We start from the raw sequence: 24,800 nt of genomic DNA, 5'->3' as shown, positions 1-24,800 counted from the left end.
GTATGCAAAAAACTCTTTGAAAAGGTGGTTTTTGGCATTTTTAAAAGTAGTTGGATAAAAGCCAACGTCTTTTCCATGTGGCTGGGCACCCCTTAGGGTGTAGCTTTGAGCTGCATTTAAAAAAAAATGATTTTTTTTAAAGGAGCCTCCTTTGACAAGTCAAAGGAGACAACTCCCCTTGAATCAAGGGGAGTTGTTGAGAGTGGTTGGCCCCTCAAGGCTAGGCCTTGAGGGGTAGGCTTTGACCAAGGTGAGAAGGGTGGGGCGTGTGGCTGGAGAGTCTCCCATCTCTCCTCCCCCATTTACTCCCAGCCCTCCATCTCCCTTGCCTTTTTTTTAAAAGGTAGAGGAGGGGGATGAGAGAGAAACAAAGGGGCGACACCCTTTCCTCTCTTCTTCTTCCCCTTTTCTATTTTTTTGTTGTGTGGCTGTGCTGTGTGTGTAAGAGTGGCTCATCCCCAGCTGAAGGAAAACCTCCATTGTCTTCCTCAAGGTGAGTAAAGCTCTCCTTACGTGTTCCTTTCTTTGGTAAAATGTGAATGGTTTAGGTATGGAATCCGGTTTGCACTTGCGAAGTGCAAACCGATCCATGGTGATTTCATGTCATGGTTGTGCTAAGCAAGCACTAGGCTTGCATTTGAAGCCATATGATATGCAAAAGAATTTTTTTTTATGGGTTGCCCTTGAAAACGTAACTAGTTGATTGATTTCGTTTCTCGTTTTTACGAGTTGTCAAAGAACCCTTCGGTAAAATAAACGTATCTCCCTGGATACGTGTTGGATTGGAGAGTTCTTAGGCATTTCAGAAAGCTCAAAAAAATCCCCACAACTTGGTAGTTATTCATTTTTGCTGGTTGGGCTTGCACATCCGACTAAAATCAGCATCTTTGGCTGACATGTTGTTCCGTCAGCAACCCAGGAACGTCCTGAGTGACGTCTGGTTTTTTGGCGATATCTCCAAAACCGTCTGTCGGATTTCTGATTTCTTGGATTCTGTAGAAAGATAACAAAAATCTCTACGAGTTTCGTGTTTGGCATTGTTTACAGAACAGTGTGTAGACTTGCGAAAAATGGCATCCTTTCGACTGCATTTTTTTTAAAAAAATAAATAAATATATATAACTGCTTTGTTTTGATTTGGTTCGTTGTTTCTAACGCTTCCTTCATTTGTTTTTTTTTTGGACCGAGCTACCCGTTTGGTTTGCACCCACATGGGACAGACCCAACTAGGTGCACCCTGGTCTGAGCACAGGCTCGACCAAGTGCACCCAGCTGGAACCTTTGGCGCGGCCGATGGGCGCTAACCTTACCCGGTAGCCCAGCCGGCCTGGGCGCCTGGCTGTGAGCTGGTTGCCCCTAGTTCCAACTGGCCTGAACCATGAGTTCAGACCAGTGTGTCGACTTGGCCTGGTGGTCTGGTCCAATGGACCAGACCCCAATCTGTTTCTCCTTTTGGCCTTGGCACGGCGGTGGGCGTCGGGTGCTAGTGCACCTGAGTATCCTAGCCGGCCCCATCTCCATTGACTCGGGCCACCCTGCACACTGAGTGCAGTGCCTGGTCTGAGCCTTGTGGGCTCAGTCCAAGGGTTTCATCGATCCCGAGGTCTGATCCGAAGGACCAGACCCCGCCCCTTTGGCCTTCGCTCTGGCACCATAGTGGGCTGCGGGTGACTCAAGCAGGCCACACTTGGCCACAGGCTGAGCTGCACCAAGAGTACAGTGTCCTGGTCTTAGACCAGAGCCCTAGGTGACCTTTGCGGTCTGGTTTGACAGACCAGACCAAGTGGTCCAGCCCGTTTGCCTCCCATTTTTGCCGCCAACCTACAAAACGCGAAAAATCAAGGAAGAAATGAGAGAAAAGCAAGGAAAGGCAAAAAGGAATTTTTTGGGACACCGTGTGCACTGTCTAGCAGTTTCGGGGAGTACTCTTGGCACTGATGGTGCATGATACAGATCCGCAAATGTGGCCCCATGGGCCGCGGTTAGTGTATTGGACACTTTTGGCACTTTGGTTGCCGTTTTGGATTTTGCCTAGCGCTTGGTCGGTCTAGAGTGATCACCATGGCTTTCTTTGCTTCGTCATGGCAGTATTAAAGGGTAGCGTGGCAAGCGGTACGCTGCCCACGTGTCGATACATGACTCCTACATGATGGGTTTTTCGATCATTTCGTCAAAACCCATCATTTTGGCATTTTTGAGTTTTGCAAGCGCGGTGACACATCGTACATGTGCAAATGTATTTCCCATTCGGATGGGATTGAGTTGGATCTCGCTCTCGACACACTTGGGTGTCGATTCCGCGACAGTCCTTCATCGAAGGCTTCATTATGCGAGGTTCGCAGCACTGTGGGGGTTGGAGTACGCGTATTTGCTAAAATACGTATTCCAGGCTCTGGACACTCCTCGCATATACAATGGCTATAGTATATGCATTTTTTTTACCTCGTGCAGCTCAAAAATAATGATTTATGCCATTTTAAATATATTGTTTGTATCATTGCTTCGGATCGATACTCGTGCGATTGATTGTGACTTTGTGACTTTTCTCGTTTCGCACATGCACGTTGACACATCTTGTTCGTCTGTCACTGGCTATGGGTTGTCGAGTGTTACTTGTTGTTTGATTCATGTTCGTGTATTAATGATTGTCTTACGCACCAGAGGCGTGCTTCACACTCGCCGTAACATACACTTGAAAGTTGAAACACCATCTGGGTATTAACACGGTTTGACTTGTGGAGGTTTGGGACTCGGTTGGGGTCTTTGGGCAGTAGCCCACGTTCGTGAGAGAGCTCACGTACTGTGATACCCTAGAGATGGAAATGGTAGTGATATGAGATCACTTTTACCAGCGACGTGCTCTTTCTGGGGTCACGTTTGGCCGAGCACGTAAGTGATATGGCTAAGACCTCGCTGCGTACCCCACAGGGACCACGAGACACTTGTAAAGTTTAAATTTGTGCAAGGAGGCACGAGTTGGGTACACTTGTATTGTTATAATTGTAAATATCGAAATACGATCACTTGTTACTGCTGTGTGGAATGCCACTTAGCCCTTGCATGTGTTCACACATGAATAGAAAAGAGATACGTAAGTACGAACATTTACGTTTGATGGTTGAGCAATTATACTTTGCTTTTTGCACCTATTGACATGTACGTCATATGGATCGTATGCGACATCAGTACACATATATATATATGTGGTGGTTCACCTCTTGGCATTAAGCTAATGCTTGTCGCATCCCCTGATTATTAATGTATGATCATCGCCTTCGTCGGCAAGGCCCTTTACTATACTGGTAGTGCTGGAGCAAGTAAATGTCTGAGTGTGATCTCGACATTTATGCTCGTGTTGCCCTGCGGGGAACACCAGGACGGATGGGCCTAAGTACCCTGGAGGGAGGAATTGTGACTGGATACGCAAATTATGCCTAGGCGTGGTTTGGCGTACACGATGATTTTCATCATCGTGATGGCTCCTTTAATTAATTGCCTTACTGCTTAAATGTCTGATTAGTTTCGTGTGCATTTGCATTGGGCACACGATTTACCATTGGCATTTGATCCGTCCTGAACTTGAAAGAGGGGACTTGAAGTACATTATAGAACTACAGACTTGTTTTTGAAGACTGTTATGGATGTTATGAACTCCATGGAGAGTTTGTGTGGGCTGTAGACCCATCTCATGAGTTGAGCTCACCTGTGCTAAGGACGTGTGGTTACACATATCTTTCCTTGTAGTATATCCTGTGTGCTTGGATATATATAATTGATGAACATTCATTGTTGCCCTAGAATGTGAATTGATCATGCATATAATTCAGAGTTTATTAACATTTAAATATGCATGATTTTATGAAATAATGTTTCAAAAACCCAATTTTATGTTAGTTTTTGAGTAAATGTGCTAAAATGATTTAAAAATAGTTTTATTTTACATTTTTATACATATTTTAGTTTTTGTTATATTCATAGTAGTCTAGTGTTAGTTTTCAATTAAAAATAAAAAAATAAAAAAATAGAGAAAATAGTTTTATATTCATTTTAAGTGTTTGTTTTTTTTAGAAAAGAAAAAAAATATATAGTTAGATTAGTTTTTGAAGTTTCTTTATAAATAAATAGTTTTGTTTTTGAAAATTTTCATAATAATCCGATTTATACGGTTTTCTTGATTTTTGAAAATGAAAAAAAAATACTAATAAAAACAAACCATTACATGGTTTGTAATTTTTGAAAATTGAAAAATAACTGAAAAAAAAAATAACACAAACCGGCTTGAACCGGTTTGCATTTCTGAAAACTAAAACTATAATACGGAAACCGGTTCCAGCCGGTTTGGATTTTGTTAAAACAAACAGCAAACCGGTTCAAAACCGGTTTGCTGGTTTTTAAAACCCAGAAAAAACGAAATGGGGGGCGTCTCCCCATTTACGCCAAGTCCTTCTTCTTTCCCCTCTGTTCACTCTCTTTTCCCCCTTCTTCCACCGAATTTCCCTTTCTTCCCTATCTCTTTTCCCTTGCCTTTCTCTTCTCCCTCTTTATCTTCTTCCTCAGTCCGGTGGAGATGTTCAGTCCGGCGGCGGCATGAGTGGTGGAGGCCACTTCTCTTCCAATCTATTTCCAGTTCACGGTGAGTTTTTCTTCTTCCTCCGATTCTTCTTCTTCTCCTTCAGATCTTCTTTTTCCTACGATTCTTCTTCTTCTCTTTCAGATCTTCTTCAGTCCGATTTTCAGTTCTTCTTCTTCTTCTTCTTCTTCTTCTTCCTCCTTTTCTTCTTCCTCCTTTTCTTCTTCCTCTTCTTCTTCTTCTTCTTCTTCTTCCTCCGATCTTCATTTTCTTCTTCTTTTTATTCCATTTATTTTGTGTAAAACGAAACAAAAATTGTAAAACGAGAAAAAGAAAAAAAAATACAGTCAATAGAATCCGATATTTTCTGATTTTATTCTTCTTCTGATCTGCTTTTTTTCTTCATCTTCATCTTCATCTTCTTCTTCTTTTTCTTCTTCTTCAGATTACTTCTTCTTATTCTTTTTCAAATTCTTCATTCTTTTTCGTTATTCATTCAAGTTGCTGTGTCTTGTTTCAGAAAATAATAAAAAAATAATGTGTGTAGTTTGTTTTTTTGTTATCTTTTCAATCGATGCTTTGTCATTTTATATTTAGTTTCTTTTCAAGTTTTATGTACACGATTTCCTGTTTGTGAATTCCTTAATTTTCTGTTTTACATATCGTAGATTTCTTTGTTTAATTTCCTATTTGATTAATTCTGTAATTTCCGTTGCTTTTAATATTTGAATTTCCTGCGTTTTTCCTTTGTAATATCCTGTTTGTTTTACTGTATACATTAGGTAATTTTCTGTTTTTTTTAATTGTTTCCTTGTTTCTTTCTTTATTTCCAGCTTTGATTTTCTGAATTTTTTTTCAAGTCATTTCCATTTGTTGCAATTGTTAATTTCTTGTTTTTACTCATTGGTATTGTTTTTTTTTATTCATTTTCAGTTGTAGTTTTAATTTTGTTTTTACATTTTTCCAGTTTTCTTTTTATACTTTTAACTACTGTTTCTTTTTTCTTTCAATTCAGTGTAAATTCATGTTTTGTTTAAGTCTCTTTTGATTTCATGTTGAGTGTAAATTCAATTCATTTTCTTGTTTTTGTTAAGTAAGCATTAGTTAGTAGTCCAGTAAATAGTTAGTTAATTGTTTTTTTAATTAGTTAATTGTTTAGTAGATTTAATTAGATTTAGTTTTTCAATTGTAATTAGTCAATTAGATGTCTTTTATCATTTCTTTCATGTTCTAGCTCTGGTACTGCTCATGTTCCTTTGAATTGTGCAGGATAGCACAGGACTGGAGCGGAAGCGATTACGTGAAACGAAGTACGAAGAATAAAGTCTTTTTACTTTTTAGTTTAGATTTAGGAATTTAATTGGGTTTGTAAATATGGCACTTTACGCCCTCTGCGAAGGGTATTCATTTGTTGTAATAGTTAGTTGTCTTTACTTTTCTTGAATATTTTACATTTCAAATAATTCGGCAATAAAGATTAGTTTAGATTTGTGTACTTGAATACGATATATTCCCGTTCCCTGAGTTCAACCCGGTCTCATCCACTAGTGAGAACCGGTTTTTATTATTTGATGTCTGGTTTTCACATGCTTTTCATTTAAAAATCTTTTCAAAATTACAACGATTTAAAAGAAGACATCAAATTTTTGGCGCCGTTGCCGGGGAACGGCGTAATATTAGTATTCGCTTTATTGCCTAGTGTTTGTGTGCATTTAGGTTTAGAACCACGTCTGTGCATATCTTAGAGACGAGCTTACTTTTCTGCACAGCCCACCTATTAGGATTCCCTTAGAGGTGACTGTGTACGATTGGTACCGTACACATAGATTTTATATTTCTATGCATAATCTCTTTTATGTGTAACTGCGTGGTGTTTGTTTAGTTTTTGTTGTTTTTTAGTTAACTCGCTTTGTGGTTTGCGTGGTTTGGCCGCTTAGTGCGTTAGTTAGGTAGAAAACCCAAAGTTAGGACGTGTGCTACACCGGTCTACTCTAAGGTGTACGCAATGGCTGACGATCATCATTTGATCCGTCCTTTGAGGGAGTACTTCATACCAAATACGTATACTCCCGCCTCCTGCATCACGAGACCTGATGTAGGAGCGAGCCATTTTGAGATTAAGGCCAGTGTGATTCAAATGTTACCTTCGTTTTATAGCCTTAGCAATGAGGACCCATATCGTCATCTCGACGAATTCCTTGAGATTTGCTCGACGGTGCGAATCAATAATTTTGGAGACGACGCTATGAGGTTAACTTTGTTTCCGTTCTCTCTCAAAGATAAAGCCAAGCACTGGTTAAAATGTCTTGAGACGGTTCGTATTACTACTTGGGAAGGAATGCAAAAAGAATTTTTAAAAAAATATTTCCCAATTAGTAAAACGAATCAGTTTCGTAAAGCTATAACTAGTTTTTCTCAAATTGAGGGAGAACAATTTCACGAGTCTTGGGAGAGATTGAAAGATCTTCTCCGCAAGTGTCCCCATCACCAGGTGCCTCGTTGGCAGTTGGTGCAGTATTTTTATGACTGGCTTACTGAAAAGCATCGTCAAATGGTTGATTCGTCTTGTGGGGGCACTTTTATGCTCAAAAGTGAGGACGAGGCGTGGTCTCTATTATAGACCTTGAGTGAAAACACGATGCATCATAATTTGTCTTCACGGTTCGATAGGACTACATCTCTGCCTAGTGGTCCTAGGAAAGTTGGGATTTCCGAAGTTGGGTCCGAGTTAGAATTGCGTACCAAGGTTGACCAATTGACTAGGAAGTTAGATCAATTCCTAGCCAATTCTTTGAGAAATCAAGTAGAAAGAGTGTGCGAGCTATGTGCTAGCCCTGCACACTGTGTTTCAGATTGTCCGGCAGCGCCATTATATCCTGAATTTGTTCAGGAGCAGGTGAATGCTGCCCAAGGTTTCGCTAGACCCATGCCTGATTCGTTTACATCATCATATACCCCAGGTTGGCGAAACCAATCCATTCCCCTATCCCATCAGCCCTCCCAGACACAGTATAGACCCAGTAACCCTTCACAAGGTTATTCGCATCCTATATTTCCACAGGTTCATCCCCCAACCCAACATGCTTATACTCAACCCCATCTTCATGAGCATTCATTTAGTCAATCCTTCCAAGATAGGATATTACAACTTTTGAGTTCCCATACGCAGTCAATAGCCAAGCTAGAGACTCAAATGGGACAGTTGGTTGAGACATTGAGTAGGCAAAACCAGGGGAACATTCATAGTCAGTCTGTTGTCTCAAAGGGAGAGGATTCCATGTCATTTGACTTGCAACCCACTGATTCACATCATGAGCAAGTCAAATCTATTACATCCCTTCAGTATGGGAAGGCGTGTCACTCCACTCAGGAATCGACTCATGAGCCTCATATCACTTCTAGTGACGAGTCGATTTCCATATTACCTCAGCAGAAGGGGCAAGGCCCTCAGTTGTTACAGTCTTCATACAAAGCCCCATTTTCTCAGCCTTTAGGATCACCAATTTTTAGTAAGCAAGAGGTACAGATGCAGAAGGTGCTTGACCAAGTTAAGACTGATCATATTCACCACTTGTCTGAAGTTGCATTCATTGATACTCGGTCGGTCCTAGACTCTCGATTCTTGACCAGTCTCTCAGATGAGACTAATCTCCGTTCTTCATGTCAAGAGAGTCATGATACTACATTTGGAGGTAGAAGGGATGGAAACACAGTGCGTAGTGTCACAGATGACACTCTTTTCTTCATAGAGCCTCATTGAGTGATACTTCATGTCCATTGATCTCATGGAGGATGAAGGTTTTTCCAGGGATCCGTCTGGCTGGGGACGTGAAACTTAGCGCTTTATGGGAGGCAACCCATATCTTGTATATTATTAGATTTGCTGAGAATTTATAGATTTTATTTTGTTTGTACTTTTTCATGAGTTTTTCATGTTCTTTTTGTTTCATTCATGAGTTTTGTGTTTTGTCATGTATACATTGCATTTATTACATTCATAGAACGTGTATTTTTAATTCATCTTAGGTCATTCTACTCTTTTCCCTCATTTATTTCCCTCATGTACATTTACTTAGTTTTATTCAAGCATGGGGGAGTGCCACTGGGACAGTGTCATTCAAGCATGGGGGAGGGTGTAGAATGCACACCTTGATATTTCTGTTTACGTTCTTGCACATGTTTACACATTTCTCATGAAAAGTAGATTTTTAAAGAAAGAGTTTGAATTTATATGAATGTTATTTCAAATCTAATGTTTTTAGAGGATTTTTTAAGCCCCACGAATTTTTTTTCTGACATAGATCTAAAAATTATGGTTGTTTATGCGGATTTCGAGGAAATGATGATAGATACATGTTAGAGTTTATTTTGAATCATAAATATGAATATGCACAGTTGTATTTTTGAAAAACTAAGCAAATGAACAAAAGCATAAAAATGAGCTCAAAAGAAAAAATATAGCATGTGTTAGGTTGTTTGGATAATTCCACAATCCTTAGTAGATGGAACCTAGATGTAAGTTGAAACTTTTAATTCCATTTTCGAAAAGGAGAGTGGAAAACTTTGTGATCCTAAGTAACTGAGAACAGATACAAGTTGAAATATTTGACTCTCAAGTTATAAAGGTGAATGAAGGAAGTCACTTTTATGTCTTAGTTGATATCTTTTGATATATGTTGAAAAAGTATAGAAGATATTGACATTGCACAAGGCATAAAAGCAGACCACACGCAAGCTATATGAGAAAAATAAGTGCGCAAAAAGAAAAAGCGTGAAAAGAAAAAAAGAGGAAAAAGCTTAAAAAGAAAGAAAAGTTCAATGCTTAGAAGTGTGATTGAGAAAACCTGTGTAGAAAACATATGAGTGAGGATAAGTAAATAATAATATGTTTTTATTGGATTTTCTAAGAATAAAACATAAATAACTGTGATATTTAGAAAAGTGAAAGAAATTCTTTTTCTGTGGTGGTACATTAAAAAACTCTAATTATATTTTGATTTTGAAATAACAGAAAATATTTGTGAAAATAAAGTCTTTAATTACCTACTGCTTATGAGGATGTGTAATATTATGCACACATGACAGAGATGTTTGTGGGTAGCATCACTGCAAACCCTCACGAGACCTTACTCGTCCACTAGGGTAACCCAGGGGTTGAAAGGGCTTGTTGCATGAGCTAAATGCAACCGTGATTCCTACGAAAGTGAGTTAGGTGATAGTTTGATTTCTTGCATTTTTCTAGTTTGCTCAAGGACTAGCAAAACATAAGCATGGGGGTATTTGATCATGCATATAATTCAGGGTTTATTAACATTTAAATATGCATGATTTTATGAAATAATGTTTCAAAAACCCAAATTTATGTTAGTTTTTGAGTAAATGTGCTAAAATGATTTAAAAATAGAAAATGCATGAAAAATAGTTTTATTTTACATTTTTATACATATTTTAGTTTTTGTTATATTCATAGTAGTCTAGTGTTAGTTTTCAATTAAAAATAAAAAAATAAAAAAATAGAGAAAATAGTTTTATATTCATTTTAAGTGTTTGTTTTTTTTAGAAAAGAAAAAAAATATATAGTTAAATTAGTTTTTGAAGTTTCTTTATAAATAAATAGTTTTGTTTTTGAAAATTTTCATAATAATCCGATTTATACGGTTTTCTTGATTTTTGAAAATGAAAAAAAAAATACTAATAAAAACAAACCATTACATGGTTTGTAATTTTTGAAAATTGAAAAATAACTGAAAAAAAAAATAACACAAACCGGCTTGAACCGGTTTGCATTTCTGAAAACTAAAACTATAATACGGAAACCGGTTCCAGCCGGTTTGGATTTTGTTAAAACAAACAGCAAACCGGTTCAAAACCGGTTTGCTTGTTTTTAAAACCCAGAAAAAACGAAATGGGGGGCGTCTCCCCATTTACGCCAAGTCCTTCTTCTTTCCCCTCTGTTCACTCTCTTTTCCCCCTTCTTCCACCGAATTTCCCTTTCTTCCCTATCTCTTTTCCCTTGCCTTTCTCTTCTCCCTCTTTATCTTCTTCCTCAGTCTGGTGGAGATGTTCAGTCCGGCGGCGGCATGAGTGGTGGAGGCCACTTCTCTTCCAATCTATTTCCAGTTCACGGTGAGTTTTTCTTCTTCCTCCGATTCTTCTTCTTCTCCTTCAGATCTTCTTTTTCCTACGATTCTTCTTCTTCTCTTTCAGATCTTCTTCAGTCCGATTTTCAGTTCTTCTTCTTCTTCTTCTTCCTCCTTTTCTTCTTCCTCTTCTTCTTCTTCTTCTTCTTCTTCTTCCTCCGATCTTCATTTTCTTCTTCTTTTTATTCCATTTATTTTGTGTAAAACGAAACAAAAATTGTAAAACGAGAAAAAGAAAAAAAAATACAGTCAATAGAATCCGATATTTTCTGATTTTATTCTTCTTCTGGTCTGCTTTTTTTCTTCATCTTCATCTTCTTCTTCTTTTTCTTCTTCTTCAGATTACTTCTTCTTATTCTTTTTCAAATTCTTCATTCTTTTTCGTTATTCATTCAAGTTGCTGTGTCTTGTTTCAGAAAATAATAAAAAAATAATGTGTGTAGTTTGTTTTTTTGTTATCTTTTCAATCGATGCTTTGTCATTTTATATTTAGTTTCTTTTCAAGTTTTATGTACACGATTTCCTGTTTGTGAATTCCTTAATTTTCTGTTTTACATATCGTAGATTTCTTTGTTTAATTTCCTATTTGATTAATTCTGTAATTTCCGTTGCTTTTAATATTTGAATTTCCTGCGTTTTTCCTTTGTAATATCCTGTTTGTTTTACTGTATACATTAGGTAATTTTCTGTTTTTTTTAATTGTTTCCTTGTTTCTTTCTTTATTTCCAGCTTTGATTTTCTGAATTTTTTTTCAAGTCATTTCCATTTGTTGCAATTGTTAATTTCCTGTTTTTACTCATTGGTATTGTTTTTTTTTATTCATTTTCAGTTGTAGTTTTAATTTTGTTTTTACATTTTTCCAGTTTTCTTTTTATACTTTTAACTACTGTTTCTTTTTTCTTTCAATTCAGTGTAAATTCATGTTTTGTTTAAGTCTCTTTTGATTTCATGTTGAGTGTAAATTCAATTCATTTTCTTGTTTTTGTTAAGTAAGCATTAGTTAGTAGTCCAGTAAATAGTTAGTTAATTGTTTTTTTTAATTAGTTAATTGTTTAGTAGATTTAATTAGATTTAGTTTTTCAATTGTAATTAGTCAATTAGATGTCTTTTATCATTTCTTTCATGTTCTAGCTCTGGTACTGCTCATGTTCCTTTGAATTGTGCAGGATAGCACAGGACTGGAGCGGAAGCGATTACGTGAAACGAAGTACGAAGAATAAAGTCTTTTTACTTTTTAGTTTAGATTTAGGAATTTAATTGGGTTTGTAAATATGGCACTTTACGCCCTCTGCGAAGGGTATTCATTTGTTGTAATAGTTAGTTGTCTTTACTTTTCTTGAATATTTTACATTTCAAATAATTCGGCAATAAAGATTAGTTTAGATTTGTGTACTTGAATACGATATATTCCCGTTCCCTGAGTTCAACCCGGTCTCATCCACTAGTGAGAACCGGTTTTTATTATTTGATGTCTGGTTTTCACATGCTTTTCATTTAAAAATCTTTTCAAAATTACAACGATTTAAAAGAAGACATCAAATTTTTGGCGCCGTTGCCGGGGAACGGCGTAATATTAGTATTCGCTTTATTGCCTAGTGTTTGTGTGCATTTAGGTTTAGAACCACGTCTGTGCATATCTTAGAGACGAGCTTACTTTTCTGCACAGCCCACCTATTAGGATTCCCTTAGAGGTGACTGTGTACGATTGGTACCGTACACATAGATTTTATATTTCTATGCATAATCTCTTTTATGTGTAACTGCGTGGTGTTTGTTTAGTTTTTGTTGTTTTTTAGTTAACTCGCTTTGTGGTTTGCGTGGTTTGGCCGCTTAGTGCGTTAGTTAGGTAGAAAACCCAAAGTTAGGACGTGTGCTACACCGGTCTACTCTAAGGTGTACGCAATGGCTGACGATCATCATTTGATCCGTCCTTTGAGGGAGTACTTCATACCAAATACGTATACTCCCGCCTCCTGCATCACGAGACCTGATGTAGGAGCGAGCCATTTTGAGATTAAGGCCAGTGTGATTCAAATGTTACCTTCGTTTTATAGCCTTAGCAATGAGGACCCATATCGTCATCTCGACGAATTCCTTGAGATTTGCTCGACGGTGCGAATCAATAATTTTGGAGACGACGCTATGAGGTTAACTTTGTTTCCGTTCTCTCTCAAAGATAAAGCCAAGCACTGGTTAAAATGTCTTGAGACGGTTCGTATTACTACTTGGGAAGGAATGCAAAAAGAATTTTTAAAAAAATATTTCCCAATTAGTAAAACGAATCAGTTTCGTAAAGCTATAACTAGTTTTTCTCAAATTGAGGGAGAACAATTTCACGAGTCTTGGGAGAGATTGAAAGATCTTCTCCGCAAGTGTCCCCATCACCAGGTGCCTCGTTGGCAGTTGGTGCAGTATTTTTATGACTGGCTTACTGAAAAGCATCGTCAAATGGTTGATTCGTCTTGTGGGGGCACTTTTATGCTCAAAAGTGAGGACGAGGCGTGGTCTCTATTATAGACCTTGAGTGAAAACACGATGCATCATAATTTGTCTTCACGGTTCGATAGGACTACATCTCTGCCTAGTGGTCCTAGGAAAGTTGGGATTTCCGAAGTTGGGTCCGAGTTAGAATTGCGTACCAAGGTTGACCAATTGACTAGGAAGTTAGATCAATTCCTAGCCAATTCTTTGAGAAATCAAGTAGAAAGAGTGTGCGAGCTATGTGCTAGCCCTGCACACTGTGTTTCAGATTGTCCGGCAGCGCCATTATATCCTGAATTTGTTCAGGAGCAGGTGAATGCTGCCCAAGGTTTCGCTAGACCCATGCCTGATTCGTTTACATCATCATATACCCCAGGTTGGCGAAACCAATCCATTCCCCTATCCCATCAGCCCTCCCAGACACAGTATAGACCCAGTAACCCTTCACAAGGTTATTCGCATCCTATATTTCCACAGGTTCATCCCCCAACCCAACATGCTTATACTCAACCCCATCTTCATGAGCATTCATTTAGTCAATCCTTCCAAGATAGGATATTACAACTTTTGAGTTCCCATACGCAGTCAATAGCCAAGCTAGAGACTCAAATGGGACAGTTGGTTGAGACATTGAGTAGGCAAAACCAGGGGAACATTCATAGTCAGTCTGTTGTCTCAAAGGGAGAGGATTCCATGTCATTTGACTTGCAACCCACTGATTCACATCATGAGCAAGTCAAATCTATTACATCCCTTCAGTATGGGAAGGCGTGTCACTCCACTCAGGAATCGACTCATGAGCCTCATATCACTTCTAGTGACGAGTCGATTTCCATATTACCTCAGCAGAAGGGGCAAGGCCCTCAGTTGTTACAGTCTTCATACAAAGCCCCATTTTCTCAGCCTTTAGGATCACCAATTTTTAGTAAGCAAGAGGTACAGATGCAGAAGGTGCTTGACCAAGTTAAGACTGATCATATTCACCACTTGTCTGAAGTTGCATTCATTGATACTCGGTCGGTCCTAGACTCTCGATTCTTGACCAGTCTCTCAGATGAGACTAATCTCCGTTCTTCATGTCAAGAGAGTCATGATACTACATTTGGAGGTAGAAGGGATGGAAACACAGTGCGTAGTGTCACAGATGACACTCTTTTCTTCATAGAGCCTCATTGAGTGATACTTCATGTCCATTGATCTCATGGAGGATGAAGGTTTTTCCAGGGATCCGTCTGGCTGGGGACGTGAAACTTAGCGCTTTATGGGAGGCAACCCATATCTTGTATATTATTAGATTTGCTGAGAATTTATAGATTTTATTTTGTTTGTACTTTTTCATGAGTTTTTCATGTTCTTTTTGTTTCATTCATGAGTTTTGTGTTTTGTCATGTATACATTGCATTTATTACATTCATAGAACGTGTATTTTTAATTCATCTTAGGTCATTCTACTCTTTTCCCTCATTTATTTCCCTCATGTACATTTACTTAGTTTTATTCAAGCATGGGGGAGTGCCACTGGGACAGTGTCATTCAAGCATGGGGGAGGGTGTAGAATGCACACCTTGATATTTCTGTTTACGTTCTTGCACATGTTTACACATTTCTCATGAAAAGTAGATTTTTAAAGAAAGAGTTTGAATTTATATGAATGTTATTTCAAATCTAATGTTTTTAGAGGATTTTTTAAGCCCCACGAATTTTTTTTCTGACATAGATCTAAAAATTATGGTTGTTTATGCGGATTTCGAGGAAATGATGATAGATACATGTTAGAGTTTATTTTGAATCATAAATATGAATATGCACAGTTGTATTTTTGAAAAACTAAGCAAATGAACAAAAGCATAAAAATGAGCTCAAAAGAAAAAATATAGCATGTGTTAGGTTGTTTGGATAATTCCACAATCCTTAGTAGATGGAACTTAGATGTAAGTTGAAACTTTTAATTCCATTTTCGAAAAGGAGAGTGGAAAACTTTGTGATCCTAAGTAACTGAGAACAGATACAAGTTGAAATATTTGACTCTCAAGTTATAAAGGTGAATGAAGGAAGTCACTTTTATGTCTTAGTTGATATCTTTTGATATATGTTGAAAAAGTATAGAAGATATTGACATTGCACAAGGCATAAAAGCAGACCACACGCAAGCTATATGAGAAAAATAAGTGCGCAAAAAGAAAAAGCGTGAAAAGAAAAAAAGAGGAAAAAGCTTAAAAAGAAAGAAAAGTTCAATGCTTAGAAGTGTGATTGAGAAAACCTGTGTAGAAAACATATGAGTGAGGATAAGTAAATAATAATATGTTTTTATTGGATTTTCTAAGAATAAAACATAAATAACTGTGATATTTAGAAAAGTGAAAGAAATTCTTTTTCTGTGGTGGTACATTAAAAAACTCTAATTATATTTTGATTTTGAAATAACAGAAAATATTTGTGAAAATAAAGTCTTTAATTACCTACTGCTTATGAGGATGTGTAATATTATGCACACATGACAGAGATGTTTGTGGGTAGCATCACTGCAAACCCTCACGAGACCTTACTCGTCCACTAGGGTAACCCAGGGGTTGAAAGGGCTTGTTGCATGAGCTAAATGCAACCGTGATTCCTACGAAAGTGAGTTAGGTGATAGTTTGATTTCTTGCATTTTTCTAGTTTGCTCAAGGACTAGCAAAACATAAGCATGGGGGTATTTGATCATGCATATAATTCAGGGTTTATTAACATTTAAATATGCATGATTTTATGAAATAATGTTTCAAAAACCCAAATTTATGTTAGTTTTTGAGTAAATGTGCTAAAATGATTTAAAAATAGAAAATGCATGAAAAATAGTTTTATTTTACATTTTTATACATATTTTAGTTTTTGTTATATTCATAGTAGTCTAGTGTTAGTTTTCAATTAAAAATAAAAAAATAAAAAAATAGAGAAAATAGTTTTATATTCATTTTAAGTGTTTGTTTTTTTTAGAAAAGAAAAAAAATATATAGTTAAATTAGTTTTTGAAGTTTCTTTATAAATAAATAGTTTTGTTTTTGAAAATTTTCATAATAATCCGATTTATACGGTTTTCTTGATTTTTGAAAATGAAAAAAAAAATACTAATAAAAACAAACCATTACATGGTTTGTAATTTTTGAAAATTGAAAAATAACTGAAAAAAAAAATAACACAAACCGGCTTGAACCGGTTTGCATTTCTGAAAACTAAAACTATAATACGGAAACCGGTTCCAGCCGGTTTGGATTTTGTTAAAACAAACAGCAAACCGGTTCAAAACCGGTTTGCTTGTTTTTAAAACCCAGAAAAAACGAAATGGGGGGCGTCTCCCCATTTACGCCAAGTCCTTCTTCTTTCCCCTCTGTTCACTCTCTTTTCCCCCTTCTTCCACCGAATTTCCCTTTCTTCCCTATCTCTTTTCCCTTGCCTTTCTCTTCTCCCTCTTTATCTTCTTCCTCAGTCTGGTGGAGATGTTCAGTCCGGCGGCGGCATGAGTGGTGGAGGCCACTTCTCTTCCAATCTATTTCCAGTTCACGGTGAGTTTTTCTTCTTCCTCCGATTCTTCTTCTTCTCCTTCAGATCTTCTTTTTCCTACGATTCTTCTTCTTCTCTTTCAGATCTTCTTCAGTCCGATTTTCAGTTCTTCTTCTTCTTCTTCTTCCTCCTTTTCTTCTTCCTCTTCTTCTTCTTCTTCTTCTTCTTCTTCCTCCGATCTTCATTTTCTTCTTCTTTTTATTCCATTTATTTTGTGTAAAACGAAACAAAAATTGTAAAACGAGAAAAAGAAAAAAAAATACAGTCAATAGAATCCGATATTTTCTGATTTTATTCTTCTTCTGGTCTGCTTTTTTTCTTCATCTTCATCTTCTTCTTCTTTTTCTTCTTCTTCAGATTACTTCTTCTTATTCTTTTTCAAATTCTTCATTCTTTTTCGTTATTCATTCAAGTTGCTGTGTCTTGTTTCAGAAAATAATAAAAAAATAATGTGTGTAGTTTGTTTTTTTGTTATCTTTTCAATCGATGCTTTGTCATTTTATATTTAGTTTCTTTTCAAGTTTTATGTACACGATTTCCTGTTTGTGAATTCCTTAATTTTCTGTTTTACATATCGTAGATTTCTTTGTTTAATTTCCTATTTGATTAATTCTGTAATTTCCGTTGCTTTTAATATTTGAATTTCCTGCGTTTTTCCTTTGTAATATCCTGTTTGTTTTACTGTATACATTAGGTAATTTTCTGTTTTTTTTAATTGTTTCCTTGTTTCTTTCTTTATTTCCAGCTTTGATTTTCTGAATTTTTTTTCAAGTCATTTCCATTTGTTGCAATTGTTAATTTCCTGTTTTTACTCATTGGTATTGTTTTTTTTTATTCATTTTCAGTTGTAGTTTTAATTTTGTTTTTACATTTTTCCAGTTTTCTTTTTATACTTTTAACTACTGTTTCTTTTTTCTTTCAATTCAGTGTAAATTCATGTTTTGTTTAAGTCTCTTTTGATTTCATGTTGAGTGTAAATTCAATTCATTTTCTTGTTTTTGTTAAGTAAGCATTAGTTAGTAGTCCAGTAAATAGTTAGTTAATTGTTTTTTTTAATTAGTTAATTGTTTAGTAGATTTAATTAGATTTAGTTTTTCAATTGTAATTAGTCAATTAGATGTCTTTTATCATTTCTTTCATGTTCTAGCTCTGGTACTGCTCATGTTCCTTTGAATTGTGCAGGATAGCACAGGACTGGAGCGGAAGCGATTACGTGAAACGAAGTACGAAGAATAAAGTCTTTTTACTTTTTAGTTTAGATTTAGGAATTTAATTGGGTTTGTAAATATGGCACTTTACGCCCTCTGCGAAGGGTATTCATTTGTTGTAATAGTTAGTTGTCTTTACTTTTCTTGAATATTTTACATTTCAAATAATTCGGCAATAAAGATTAGTTTAGATTTGTGTACTTGAATACGATATATTCCCGTTCCCTGAGTTCAACCCGGTCTCATCCACTAGTGAGAACCGGTTTTTATTATTTGATGTCTGGTTTTCACATGCTTTTCATTTAAAAATCTTTTCAAAATTACAACGATTTAAAAGAAGACATCAAATTTTTGGCGCCGTTGCCGGGGAACGGCGTAATATTAGTATTCGCTTTATTGCCTAGTGTTTGTGTGCATTTAGGTTTAGAACCACGTCTGTGCATATCTTAGAGACGAGCTTACTTTTCTGCACAGCCCACCTATTAGGATTCCCTTAGAGGTGACTGTGTACGATTGGTACCGTACACATAGATTTTATATTTCTATGCATAATCTCTTTTATGTGTAACTGCGTGGTGTTTGTTTAGTTTTTGTTGTTTTTTAGTTAACTCGCTTTGTGGTTTGCGTGGTTTGGCCGCTTAGTGCGTTAGTTAGGTAGAAAACCCAAAGTTAGGACGTGTGCTACACCGGTCTACTCTAAGGTGTACGCAATGGCTGACGATCATCATTTGATCCGTCCTTTGAGGGAGTACTTCATACCAAATACGTATACTCCCGCCTCCTGCATCACGAGACCTGATGTAGGAGCGAGCCATTTTGAGATTAAGGCCAGTGTGATTCAAATGTTACCTTCGTTTTATAGCCTTAGCAATGAGGACCCATATCGTCATCTCGACGAATTCCTTGAGATTTGCTCGACGGTGCGAATCAATAATTTTGGAGACGACGCTATGAGGTTAACTTTGTTTCCGTTCTCTCTCAAAGATAAAGCCAAGCACTGGTTAAAATGTCTTGAGACGGTTCGTATTACTACTTGGGAAGGAATGCAAAAAGAATTTTTAAAAAAATATTTCCCAATTAGTAAAACGAATCAGTTTCGTAAAGCTATAACTAGTTTTTCTCAAATTGAGGGAGAACAATTTCACGAGTCTTGGGAGAGATTGAAAGATCTTCTCCGCAAGTGTCCCCATCACCAGGTGCCTCGTTGGCAGTTGGTGCAGTATTTTTATGACTGGCTTACTGAAAAGCATCGTCAAATGGTTGATTCGTCTTGTGGGGGCACTTTTATGCTCAAAAGTGAGGACGAGGCGTGGTCTCTATTATAGACCTTGAGTGAAAACACGATGCATCATAATTTGTCTTCACGGTTCGATAGGACTACATCTCTGCCTAGTGGTCCTAGGAAAGTTGGGATTTCCGAAGTTGGGTCCGAGTTAGAATTGCGTACCAAGGTTGACCAATTGACTAGGAAGTTAGATCAATTCCTAGCCAATTCTTTGAGAAATCAAGTAGAAAGAGTGTGCGAGCTATGTGCTAGCCCTGCACACTGTGTTTCAGATTGTCCGGCAGCGCCATTATATCCTGAATTTGTTCAGGAGCAGGTGAATGCTGCCCAAGGTTTCGCTAGACCCATGCCTGATTCGTTTACATCATCATATACCCCAGGTTGGCGAAACCAATCCATTCCCCTATCCCATCAGCCCTCCCAGACACAGTATAGACCCAGTAACCCTTCACAAGGTTATTCGCATCCTATATTTCCACAGGTTCATCCCCCAACCCAACATGCTTATACTCAACCCCATCTTCATGAGCATTCATTTAGTCAATCCTTCCAAGATAGGATATTACAACTTTTGAGTTCCCATACGCAGTCAATAGCCAAGCTAGAGACTCAAATGGGACAGTTGGTTGAGACATTGAGTAGGCAAAACCAGGGGAACATTCATAGTCAGTCTGTTGTCTCAAAGGGAGAGGATTCCATGTCATTTGACTTGCAACCCACTGATTCACATCATGAGCAAGTCAAATCTATTACATCCCTTCAGTATGGGAAGGCGTGTCACTCCACTCAGGAATCGACTCATGAGCCTCATATCACTTCTAGTGACGAGTCGATTTCCATATTACCTCAGCAGAAGGGGCAAGGCCCTCAGTTGTTACAGTCTTCATACAAAGCCCCATTTTCTCAGCCTTTAGGATCACCAATTTTTAGTAAGCAAGAGGTACAGATGCAGAAGGTGCTTGACCAAGTTAAGACTGATCATATTCACCACTTGTCTGAAGTTGCATTCATTGATACTCGGTCGGTCCTAGACTCTCGATTCTTGACCAGTCTCTCAGATGAGACTAATCTCCGTTCTTCATGTCAAGAGAGTCATGATACTACATTTGGAGGTAGAAGGGATGGAAACACAGTGCGTAGTGTCACAGATGACACTCTTTTCTTCATAGAGCCTCATTGAGTGATACTTCATGTCCATTGATCTCATGGAGGATGAAGGTTTTTCCAGGGATCCGTCTGGCTGGGGACGTGAAACTTAGCGCTTTATGGGAGGCAACCCATATCTTGTATATTATTAGATTTGCTGAGAATTTATAGATTTTATTTTGTTTGTACTTTTTCATGAGTTTTTCATGTTCTTTTTGTTTCATTCATGAGTTTTGTGTTTTGTCATGTATACATTGCATTTATTACATTCATAGAACGTGTATTTTTAATTCATCTTAGGTCATTCTACTCTTTTCCCTCATTTATTTCCCTCATGTACATTTACTTAGTTTTATTCAAGCATGGGGGAGTGCCACTGGGACAGTGTCATTCAAGCATGGGGGAGGGTGTAGAATGCACACCTTGATATTTCTGTTTACGTTCTTGCACATGTTTACACATTTCTCATGAAAAGTAGATTTTTAAAGAAAGAGTTTGAATTTATATGAATGTTATTTCAAATCTAATGTTTTTAGAGGATTTTTTAAGCCCCACGAATTTTTTTTCTGACATAGATCTAAAAATTATGGTTGTTTATGCGGATTTCGAGGAAATGATGATAGATACATGTTAGAGTTTATTTTGAATCATAAATATGAATATGCACAGTTGTATTTTTGAAAAACTAAGCAAATGAACAAAAGCATAAAAATGAGCTCAAAAGAAAAAATATAGCATGTGTTAGGTTGTTTGGATAATTCCACAATCCTTAGTAGATGGAACTTAGATGTAAGTTGAAACTTTTAATTCCATTTTCGAAAAGGAGAGTGGAAAACTTTGTGATCCTAAGTAACTGAGAACAGATACAAGTTGAAATATTTGACTCTCAAGTTATAAAGGTGAATGAAGGAAGTCACTTTTATGTCTTAGTTGATATCTTTTGATATATGTTGAAAAAGTATAGAAGATATTGACATTGCACAAGGCATAAAAGCAGACCACACGCAAGCTATATGAGAAAAATAAGTGCGCAAAAAGAAAAAGCGTGAAAAGAAAAAAAGAGGAAAAAGCTTAAAAAGAAAGAAAAGTTCAATGCTTAGAAGTGTGATTGAGAAAACCTGTGTAGAAAACATATGAGTGAGGATAAGTAAATAATAATATGTTTTTATTGGATTTTCTAAGAATAAAACATAAATAACTGTGATATTTAGAAAAGTGAAAGAAATTCTTTTTCTGTGGTGGTACATTAAAAAACTCTAATTATATTTTGATTTTGAAATAACAGAAAATATTTGTGAAAATAAAGTCTTTAATTACCTACTGCTTATGAGGATGTGTAATATTATGCACACATGACAGAGATGTTTGTGGGTAGCATCACTGCAAACCCTCACGAGACCTTACTCGTCCACTAGGGTAACCCAGGGGTTGAAAGGGCTTGTTGCATGAGCTAAATGCAACCGTGATTCCTACGAAAGTGAGTTAGGTGATAGTTTGATTTCTTGCATTTTTCTAGTTTGCTCAAGGACTAGCAAAACATAAGCATGGGGGTATTTGATCATGCATATAATTCAGGGTTTATTAACATTTAAATATGCATGATTTTATGAAATAATGTTTCAAAAACCCAAATTTATGTTAGTTTTTGAGTAAATGTGCTAAAATGATTTAAAAATAGAAAATGCATGAAAAATAGTTTTATTTTACATTTTTATACATATTTTAGTTTTTGTTATATTCATAGTAGTCTAGTGTTAGTTTTCAATTAAAAATAAAAAAATAAAAAAATAGAGAAAATAGTTTTATATTCATTTTAAGTGTTTGTTTTTTTTAGAAAAGAAAAAAAATATATAGTTAAATTAGTTTTTGAAGTTTCTTTATAAATAAATAGTTTTGTTTTTGAAAATTTTCATAATAATCCGATTTATACGGTTTTCTTGATTTTTGAAAATGAAAAAAAAAATACTAATAAAAACAAACCATTACATGGTTTGTAATTTTTGAAAATTGAAAAATAACTGAAAAAAAAAATAACACAAACCGGCTTGAACCGGTTTGCATTTCTGAAAACTAAAACTATAATACGGAAACCGGTTCCAGCCGGTTTGGATTTTGTTAAAACAAACAGCAAACCGGTTCAAAACCGGTTTGCTTGTTTTTAAAACCCAGAAAAAACGAAATGGGGGGCGTCTCCCCATTTACGCCAAGTCCTTCTTCTTTCCCCTCTGTTCACTCTCTTTTCCCCCTTCTTCCACCGAATTTCCCTTTCTTCCCTATCTCTTTTCCCTTGCCTTTCTCTTCTCCCTCTTTATCTTCTTCCTCAGTCCGGTGGAGATGTTCAGTCCGGCGGCGGCATGAGTGGTGGAGGCCACTTCTCTTCCAATCTATTTCCAGTTCACGGTGAGTTTTTCTTCTTCCTCCGATTCTTCTTCTTCTCCTTCAGATCTTCTTTTTCCTACGATTCTTCTTCTTCTCTTTCAGATCTTCTTCAGTCCGATTTTCAGTTCTTCTTCTTCTTCTTCTTCCTCCTTTTCTTCTTCCTCTTCTTCTTCTTCTTCTTCTTCTTCTTCCTCCGATCTTCATTTTCTTCTTCTTTTTATTCCATTTATTTTGTGTAAAACGAAACAAAAATTGTAAAACGAGAAAAAGAAAAAAAAATACAGTCAATAGAATCCGATATTTTCTGATTTTATTCTTCTTCTGATCTGTTTTTTTTCTTCATCTTCTTCTTCTTTTTCTTCTTCTTCAGATTACTTCTTCTTATTCTTTTTCAAATTCTTCATTCTTTTTCGTTATTCATTCAAGTTGCTGTGTCTTGTTTCAGAAAATAATAAAAAAAAATGTGTGTAGTTGTTTCCCTGTTTGTTTTCTTGTTATCTTTTCAATCGATGCTTTGTCATTTTATATTTAGTTTCTTTTCAAGTTTTATGTACACGATTTCCTGTTTGTGAATTCCTTAATTTTCTGTTTTACATATCGTAGATTTCTTTGTTTAATTTCCTATTTGATTAATTCTGTAATTTTCGTTGCTTTTAATATTTGAATTTCCTGCGTTTTTCCTTTGTAATATCCTGTTTGTTTTACTGTATACATTAGGTAATTTTCTGTTTTTTTTAATTGTTTCCTTGTTTCTTTCTTTATTTTCAGCTTTGATTTTCTGAATTTTTTTTCAAGTCATTTCCACTTGTTGCAATTGTTAATTTCCTGTTTTTACTCATTGGTATTGTTTTTTTTTATTCATTTCCAGTTGTAGTTTTAGTTTTGTTTTTACATTTTTCCAGTTTTCTTTTTATACTTTTAACTACTGTTTCTTTTTTCTTTCAATTCAGTGTAAATTCATGTTTTGTTTAAGTCTCTTTTGATTTCATGTTGAGTGTAAATTCAGTTCATTTTCTTGTTTTTGTTAAGTAAGCATTAGTTAGTAGTCCAGTAAATAGTTAGTTAATTGTTTTTTTTAATTAGTTAATTGTTTAGTAGATTTAATTAGATTTAGTTTTTCAATTGTAATTAGTCAATTAGATGTCTTTTATCATTTCTTTCATGTTCTAGCTCTGGTACTGCTCGTGTTCCTTTGAATTGTGCAGGATAGCACAGGACTGGAGCAGAAGCGATTACGTGACATGAAGTACGAAGAATAAAGTCTTTTTACTTTTTAGTTTAGATTTAGGAATTTAATTGGGTTTGTAAATATTGCACTTTACGCCCTCTGCGAAGGGTATTCATTTGTTGTAATAGTTAGTTGTCTTTACTTTTCTTGAATATTTTACATTTCAAATAATTCGGCAATAAAGATTAGTTTAGATTTGTGTACTTGAATACGATATATTCCCGTTCCCTAAGTTCGACCCGGTCTCATCCACTAGTGAGAACCGGTTTTTATTATTTGATGTCTGGTTTTCACATGCTTTTCATTTAAAAATCTTTTCAAAATTACAACGATTTAAAAGAAGACATCATGAATGCTAACCGTTTGATCATGATAGTGTTGCTCATCCTTGATCATGATGCTGGAGTTGTAGCTTCTTTGATTACTCGCTTAGATGGTTGTCGTCACTATCTAAGTTGTTAGTGTCCAACACCATCGCTTATCTTTTGGAAGTATTCGTTACCTTGCTTACCTACTCAGATGTTTGACGTTACTATCTAAACGTGTTAAGGCTTGACATTATCGCTTATCACTTAGTGTTATTTTTACTTCACTGTTTGTGTTGGTACTATTCTTGCGCTTGTCTCGTGCTTGGTTCCTTAGTCGTTTTGTTGTCTCAGTCGTTGTTTGGCTCAATCTTTTGGTTTGCTTAGTTCCCTCGTTTCATTGTTCAGTAGTTGCGTGTTCTGTTTTCCTTGTTCAGTTCGTAGTAGTCGTTGTACTTGCTACTTTCACTGTTGCTTAGACTTGTAACACGTACACTTGCTTACTTGACACACGCACT

The sequence above is a fragment of the Nuphar pumila genome, chromosome 8 (genome assembly GCF_984573655.1).
Source record: "Nuphar pumila chromosome 8, dmNupPumi1.hap1.1, whole genome shotgun sequence".
Lineage (NCBI taxonomy): Eukaryota > Viridiplantae > Streptophyta > Magnoliopsida > Nymphaeales > Nymphaeaceae > Nuphar > Nuphar pumila.
The sequence above is the reverse complement of the archived record's forward strand: the minus strand, read 5'-3'. Positions refer to the sequence as shown.